This window comes from Arachis hypogaea, chromosome 4 (assembly GCF_003086295.3).
Source record: "Arachis hypogaea cultivar Tifrunner chromosome 4, arahy.Tifrunner.gnm2.J5K5, whole genome shotgun sequence".
Lineage (NCBI taxonomy): Eukaryota > Viridiplantae > Streptophyta > Magnoliopsida > Fabales > Fabaceae > Arachis > Arachis hypogaea.
The window spans coordinates 71,384,064-71,391,052 of NC_092039.1; the positions used below are offsets into that span (position 1 = coordinate 71,384,064).

Consider the following 6,989-nt stretch of genomic DNA (forward strand, 5'->3'; position numbering starts at 1 on the left):
TATAATTCCACTCCAATAAAGTAAAACCTTAGAATTTGAATACCTAATAGTTAAAGTAATTTTCATAAGAAAATAATTCATGTACCAGTTTTCGCTAAACCACTCTCCATTTTCCTTCCTTGTGCATGTTTATCTTTTTGCTACTTTTCACAACTCGTTTTTCCAGCTTCCCTTCCTCTATCTTGGTCCAAGTCCATGAGTTTTAGTTTATTTATTTTAATTTTTTTTAAAATAAAAAAGTGAGTAAACGTATTATTTCTAAAAATTTGATCAAAATTCAATTGCCACCTCCGGGCTCTGGCTATATGTGAAGGAGTATCAAAATACTAATAATCTAACAGTTCAAAATATTAAAATGAATCTCCAACCAAATATCATTTCATCATTTATTTTATTTCATACATATTTTATTATTATTTACTTAGTTCAAGTATTGTTAATGCTTGAAACAACAACAAAGTATAACCCTCGGAACAAGCCCAATACAGCTACCGCCGCGAAATCCCTTTTGAACGCAACTTGAGTCGCAATTTCCATAACCTTGGCATGGTTCGTCACAAACCCTGCCAGGAAAAAGTGTCCTACCATCTGCAAATAATGGTCCTGCAAATCGATACATAGAATCAATTAATAAAATGAATAAAATTATGATTAATATAACTAGTTACTGGGTTTGATTGTCAAAATTATACTATTTAATTAACAAAAAATAATACGTGCGTGTACATAAAAAATTAGCCAATATACATGTTTATTTTACAAATTTTTTTAATTAAATAATTTGTTATCAGAATAATCAAATTTATTATAGTAAAATAATCAAACCTACTAAATAAAGTGACATTTTTATAATAAAAAAATATTTTTTTACGAAACACTAAATACTTATTTCTAAACATACCTAGGGCGACAATATTAGTTTACTGATCAAAACTTAAAAGTTAAATTCGCAGTTATATTTATAAAATACGAAAGAAGAAATATATGTTATCGAATAATCAAAAGACTAAGAACAACAAAATCTTAACCAATATCTATCATTCTTCATTTGGTTCCTGAATTGGTTTAATTTAATCGTACGATGAAAATGGCGATTTAAACTAAATCTGGCTTTTTCACATAAATTTTATCATTACCTGATGAAGCCAAAATAAAAAAAATACATAAAATTCCTAGGGAATAAGGTTGACTGATGGGAGAAGCCATTTTGAATAAGGTTTCACTGCTAATTGTGTTTTGTATTATCTCTTTGCTTCTTCTAAGAAGAATAGCTAACATGCATGTGTTATGTTGCATTTATAACAGCTACAAAGTAAATTTCGGAATATTTATTGTTCAATAAATGACTACATATTTAATATTTATTGACTTAAAATATTAATCATAATGTTAAAGAGACAAAAAAAATTTAGAATTTATTTTATTTAATATTAATTAATTATTATAATAATTTAATAAATATTAAATAAGACAAGTTATAATTATTTTTGACTGATTTTTTTTGTTACTAAATATTTTCAAAAAAAGATTAGTATCATTTTTGTCCTAATATTTAGAGTAAGTCTCAAAGTTGTCCTTAATTATGTTTAAATCATCCTATTTAAGTCCTTAACATTTCAAAATTGGCTCAATGTTGTCTTACCGTTAGAGATTTGTTAATATAATTGACGGCGGGATAAAATTGTGACGATTTTGAAACGTTAAGGACTTAAATAGGGTAAAAACGTTGGAAACAAATCAATTTTAGAAATAAATTTTAATTTTATCCTTCAATAATATCAATTTTTTACCATAGATAGTTATTCAATTATTTTTTAATCACATCTATGTAACTTACAATTAATCATATTACTTTCATTCTAAATAAATTTTTATTTTTATAATTTTACTCTTAAAAATTTTTATTCATCATGAAATGTTTGTGGAATAATTAGTACATAAACTTGCAAAAACGAAAAAAATGATGCATATACAATAAAATATAAATTATACATTTTGATTTTAATGTATCGAAATATTTTAATATTTAATTTAGTTAAACTTTATTTTTTAATAATATTAATTTTTTTCAGTAGATAATTATTCAATTATTTTTTTAATTTTATCCTGATTATATTATTTTTTCTGAGTGAATTTATTTTTTATTAAGAGCAAAATTAAAAAATAAATTAAGTAATTATTTATCATAAAAAAATTGAAATTACTGAAAAAAGATTAAAAAGCTTTTAAATTTTAATTTTGTTCTTAATCAAAAATAAAATTAAAAAGATAATTGAATAATTATTTACCGTAAAAGTTTGATATTATTGAAGAACCAAATTAAAAATAAAGTTTAACTAAATCAAATATTAAAGAATTTTGATACATTAGAGACAAAATTTTATTGCGTAAATTTATGTACTAGTTATTCTACAAACATTTTTTAATGAGTAAAAATCTTTAAGAGTAAAATTATAAAAAATAAAATTATTTAGAATAGATGTCATTGAAAAATGATTGAATAATTATGTACCGTAAAAAAATTGATATTATTAAAAGAAAAAATTAAAATTTATTTTTATGTATCATTTTTGTCCCCAATATTTTTATTCTATTTAAATTTTTAATATTTTAAAATTGTTTCAATTTTATCCTGTTATTAATTTTATTAACAGATTCTTAATTACAGGATAATATTGAGTTAATTTTAAAATATTAAAAATTTAAATAGAACAATTTAAATATTAGAGACAATTTTAAAATTTATGTGGAGCATTAAAGACAAAAACGATACTTAAGTGACGGGAGAAGTCATTTTTGAATAAGGTTTCACAATAATTGTGTTTTGTATTATCTCTGTTTCTTCTAAGAAGCATAGCTAACATGCATGTGGTATGTTGCATTTATAATAGCTACAAAGTAAATTCCGGAATATTTAATATTCATTAATTGACTACGTATTTAATACTCATTGAGTTGAAATATTAATTATAATGTTAAAAAGACCAAAAATAATTAAAATTTATTTTATTTAATATTAATTAATTGTTATAATAATTTATTAAATATTAAATAAGATAAATTATAATTATTTTTAGTTAATTCTTTTTTGTTATTAAATATTTTCAAAAAATTAAATACTCAAACATATAATCAATATACGAAGAATTCTATAAATAAAAATGAATAGAAGATAATAGTTTAATAAAAAAAAACAAAAGTTAGGTGTCAAATATTTTTTGTGTTTTTTTCGGTACGATGATAAATTTATACGTATCGGTACCATAAAAATGGAAACAAATAAAAACATGACATGTAATTTATATTAGGTTTAATTATTCTGTTGGTCCCTATAGTTATGCGAAATTTTTAATTAGGTCTTTATACTTTTTTTTCTTTTTAATTGAGTCTTTACACCAATTTTTTTAATTGGGTCCCTACACTTTTTTTTCCCTTAATTTGGATCCCTGTACTAATTTTTTTAGTTGAGTTCCTATAAAATTAAGTCAATTATTCTCAAGAGGGACCTAATTGAAAAAAAAATTGATACAGAGACCCAATTAAAAAAAAAGTATAAGAACTTAATTAAAAATTTCGCAAATCTATAAAAATCAACAGAATAATTCATGTCAGCATTTAAATTTCTTTTTCTAAAATATATATCATATCATTATTTTTACTAAAATATCCTTATAATTTATATAAAATTGACAAAAATAACCTTTTATTTATTTCTAATAAAAAACTGAAACATCTTTATTTTTATTTTAGAAAAATACTACCCTTATAAACTAAACAAATATCAAAATTCAATAAACTTTAATTTTAAAATTTCAAGATTCAAATAATTTAAAACAAAAAGGTCGAGAGAGACAAGATCTGAAAAATACAAAATTGCTCTTTAATCTTCATTTTCTTACCCTGTCCAACTGTAAGACGCAATCACAACAGCTGCGGTGGCTAAAAGCGGCGAGCGGCGGTGAGAGGACAACAAATGAAAGAGGATAACCACTTTTCAGGTTTACAATTCATCACATTTTTTTCTCTTTGGTTCAACATCTGCATTTTGTTATCGTCAATTTATGTCTTAATGGTGTTTCGTACTGTACTATAGCAAGGTTTTGATCATGTCAACTTTTTTTGTTATTCTCCTATTACTGAGTTGTTATGAAAAACAATCCTTATATCTAGGTATTAAACTTATTAATTCACCAAAAAATAGAATATCAATTTTGTTCTTTTGTTCTTGTCAGGTTTGCAATTCATCACTTTTTTTACTCTTTGGTTTTCAACTTCTGCATTTTGTTCCTTTGTTCTTATTAATTTGATTCTTCAATGCCTCTGTTGTACTATTAAGAATAACAATAGTAAAGTATTTGATCATGATCAGAAATCTTGTCAAAGTGCATGTTTCTTATTATCTATCCTAGCATATTCACAACATCTTGTTTATGTTACTAGACATCTTTTCTTTTTAGCCTTACACTAGTAATCGTTAGTTATTTCAAAGTTAATGGGATAAATCAGATGACCCATATCTCAATTGGCCTCATTAGAAGTTTAGAAATTGAATCTTTTCAAGTATAGCCTTGACTAGCTATAAGGTCCAAAAACTTTATCTCTCTCTATATATATACCAGTGAACTAAGTTACTATTTTCTTTTCTTTATTTCATTTGTGTTTATGATAAGCGGATATTTTATACACTTTTTGGGGGTAATTTCATGTAGATTTTAGCATGTTCTAGTTAGTTTTTAGGAGAATATTATTAGTTTTTAGGCAAAAAATCATATTTCTGGACTTTACTATGAGCTTGTGTGTTTTTCTGTGATTTCAGGTATTTTCTGGCTGAAATTGAGGGAGCTGAGCAAAAATCTGACTTAGGCTGAAAAAGGACTGCTGATGCTGTTGGATCCTGACCTCCCTGCATTCGGAATGGATTTTCTAGAGCTACAGGAGTCCAATTGGCGCGCTCTCAACGGCGTTGGAAAGTAGACATCCAGAGCTTTCCAGAAATATATAATAGTCCATACTTTGCGCGAAGATAGATGACGTAACTTGGCGTTGAACGCCAAGTTCATGCTGCTGTCTGGAGTTAAACGCCAGAAAAACGTCATGATCCGGAGTTGAACGCCCAAAACACGTCATAACCTGGAGTTTAACGCCAAGAAAGGCCTCTACTCGTGGATAGCTTTGATCTCAGCCCCAGCACACACCAAGTGGGCCCCAGAAGTGGATTTCTGCACCAATTATCTTAGTTTACTCATTTTTTGTAAACCTAGGTTACTAGTTTACTATTTAAACAACTTTTAGAGACTTATCTTGTACCTCATGACATTTTTCAAATCTGAATTACATACTTTGTGACGGCATGAGTCTCTAAACTCCATTGTTGGGGGTGAGGAGCTCTGCAGCGTCTCGATGATTTAATACAATTCCTTTGTTTTCCATTCAAACATGCTTGTTCTTATCTAAGATGTTCATTCGCCCCTAATTGTGAAGAAGGTGATGAGCCGTGACACTCATCACCTTCCTCAATCCATGAACGTGTGCCTGACAACCACCTCCGTTCTACATCAGATTGAATGAATGTCTCTTAGATTCCTTAATCAGAATCTTCGTGGTATAAGCCGGATCGATGGCGGCATTCATGAGAATCCGGAAAGTCTAAACCTTGTCTGTGGTATTCCGAGTAGGATTCCGGGATTGAATGACTGTGACGTGCTTCAAACTCCTGAGGGCTGGGCGTTAGTGACAGACGCAAAAGAATCAATGGATTCTATTCCAACCTGATTGAGAACCGACAGATGATTAGCCGTGCTGTGACAGAGCATAGGAACGTTTTCACTGAGAGGATGGGAAGTAACCACTGACAACGGTGACACCCTACATAGAGCTTGCCATGGAAGGAGCCTTGCGTGTGTTGAAGGATTTCAAGGAAGAGTTGAAGTCAGAGGACAAAGCATCTCCAAAACTCCAACATATTCTCCATTACTGCACAACAAGTAACGCTATTATTCTCTATTATTTTAACTTACAATTTTAAATACTTTGACTTCTTACAACTAAATCCAAATAACTTTATTGGCCTCCTGACTAAGATTAATAAAATAAACATTGATTGCTTCAAACCAATAATCTCCGTGGGATCGACCCTTACTCCCGTAAGGTATTACTTGGATGACCCAGTGCACTTACTGGTTAGTTGTGCGAATCACAAATTCGTGCACCAGTTTACCACCAATATTTTTGTAGATATCTATTATATGTCATGAATGTGAAAACTCCAACCAAGGACTTCCTGGAGCTTGTGGGAGAGTTGCTTGAACCCTTAATAAAAGCTAGAAGTCAGAGGAGTTTGACTAGGCATGAGGTAAATGTTTATGCAAACTATGAAAGGAAAAAAATATTTTACCTATTGTTCTATACCAAACTATGAATTCCATTCTTATTCTATCAGTGTTTATCAATTTGTGCCTTCATGTTAACCTTGGGTTTTGGTTTATATCGATATGCTGAAAACAGCACCACCATCATTACTGTTTGTTAAAGCCTAGATGATGACGAAGGGTATGCAAGAAAGTTTGGAGAAGAAGTAAAAAAAAAAAAAAGAGATGTGAAGCTGAATGATGTGAGAGTGGAAAGAGGTTGGAAGAGGTTGTAGTGTGTTATTATTTTGCTAAAAAGCTAAAGAAGAATGACCATTGGTTTATTGAATTCCTTTGATTTTTTGGTTTAATAGTTGTAGTGTTATTATTTGAATGTCAAATCTGTTTGTTGTCTAGTGAAGTGTTAACCACATGTTAAGTGATTATTTAAACATTACTCTTCTTTATAGTTATGTAGATATGATGAATGTTATTTGGTATTTGTATGAAAAACGGATCCATCTTTGATTATTTATATATTTTATTGATTTATTATTATAATAAAAAAATTAAGATCAGTGATTGATTTAGCCACCACAACTTAATTTTAAGGTCTTACAATTTGATGCCCACAACTTGATT

The 6,989-nt window shown here is 28.1% G+C and overlaps 1 long non-coding RNA gene across 1 annotated transcript; it reads right to left on the minus strand.

Annotated features, from left to right (window-relative positions):
- Window positions 1-348: 348 nt before the first annotated feature.
- On the minus strand, window positions 349-1,270 carry LOC112794298 (uncharacterized). The gene is made up of 2 exons (XR_003198797.3): window positions 1,137-1,270; window positions 349-603 (listed from the first exon to the last, which is right to left on the minus strand). It is a non-coding gene; the product is annotated as an uncharacterized lncRNA (long non-coding RNA).
- Window positions 1,271-6,989: the final 5,719 nt, after the last annotated feature.